This window comes from Heterodontus francisci, unplaced genomic scaffold, assembly GCF_036365525.1.
Source record: "Heterodontus francisci isolate sHetFra1 unplaced genomic scaffold, sHetFra1.hap1 HAP1_SCAFFOLD_1196, whole genome shotgun sequence".
NCBI classification, from domain to species: Eukaryota; Metazoa; Chordata; class Chondrichthyes; order Heterodontiformes; family Heterodontidae; genus Heterodontus; species Heterodontus francisci.
The window spans coordinates 55,001-56,394 of record NW_027141770.1 but is presented as its reverse complement, the minus strand read 5'-3'; positions in this window follow the sequence as shown (position 1 = coordinate 56,394).

The window sequence follows — 1,394 nt, the reverse complement described above, 5'->3', positions numbered from 1 at the left end:
AACCATTTGCCCTTTCGCACTTAGTCTCTGGAGATTATTTTCGACTTTTTGGTTAATGATTTCACACTTTTAACTTAATTTTGTGCTTTTTGGTTAATGATTTCATACTTTTTACTTACTTTTGCCCTTTTTGGTTAATGATTACTCTGCTTACTGGTTAACCATTTGCCCTTTCGGACTTGGTCTCTGGACATTATTTTCGAGTTTTTGGTTAATGATTTCACACTTTTTACTTACTTTTGCGATTTTTGGTTAATGATTTCACACTTCTTACTTACTTTTGCGATTTTTGGTTAATGATTACTCTGCTTACTGGTTAACCATTTGCCCTTTCGGACTTAGTCTCTGGACATTATTTTCGAGTTTTTGGTTAATGATTTCACACTTTTTACTTACTTTTGCGATTTTTGGTTAATGATTTCACACTTTTTACTTACTTTTGCGATTTTTGGTTAATGATGACTCTGCTTACTGGTTAATTATTTGTACTTTCGGACTTGGTCTCTGGACATTATTTTCGACTTTTTGGTTAATGATTTCACACTTTTAACATAATTTTGCGCTTTTTGGTTAATGATTACTCTGCTTGCTTGTTACTGATTTCCCCTTTCGGACTTGATCTCTGGCCGTTCTTTTCGACCTTTTTGGATCAGGTTTCCACACTCTGAAATTATTTTGGGCTCACTGATTAGGCGAGATCAAGGGGGCATGCCTGGGCACTTTGGGCTCAGTTTGGGAAGGCGGCGTCCGTGTGCTCCTCCGCCCTTCCCGCACTTGCGGCTAGGTTTGCCAAACTGCGCTGACCCGCAGCCCTGCCTTTTTGCCCACGGCACACGGAACGACTCAAGTCTGGCTCCGTTCCAGGCCGTTGCCTCCGGCTGCCCGCCGTCCGGCCGGCCTGGGACGTACCCCGGCTGACGGCGCCGGAGGCCCTCTAGCAGCCACCGGTGCCGCGGGCCAATGGGTCCGGGCGTTCCGGAGCTATCGGTGGGGAAGTGCTCTCCCCTTTTCCTGACGCCGTTCGCCCGAGCAGAGGTGCAGCCTGACGGGACTGCTGTCGCCTTCCGCGGCGCACCGGCCCCTTTCACCTGCCGTCGACCGCGCGGAGCTCGGACCTCCCTCCCCGAAGTTATGGCCCCGGCGCCGGAGGGTGCCCGGGGCCGGGCATTCAGCGGGGTGAGTCTTAACCTTCCCGGTCAGCCTGCGGGGTCGGTGCGCCGGCACTCGACGCCGGAGGGTCCCCTCTTTCCGTAGAGCCCCGCCCGGTGCCGATCGGCCGGCGGATTGCGGAGCGAACCGCGCCTGACCGACGGGCCTCGGAAACCCGTTGCAGTCGACGGGGGGGAACCGGACAGCGGGACGAGGTGCCGATTCCACCCGCAGATTCGATCCCG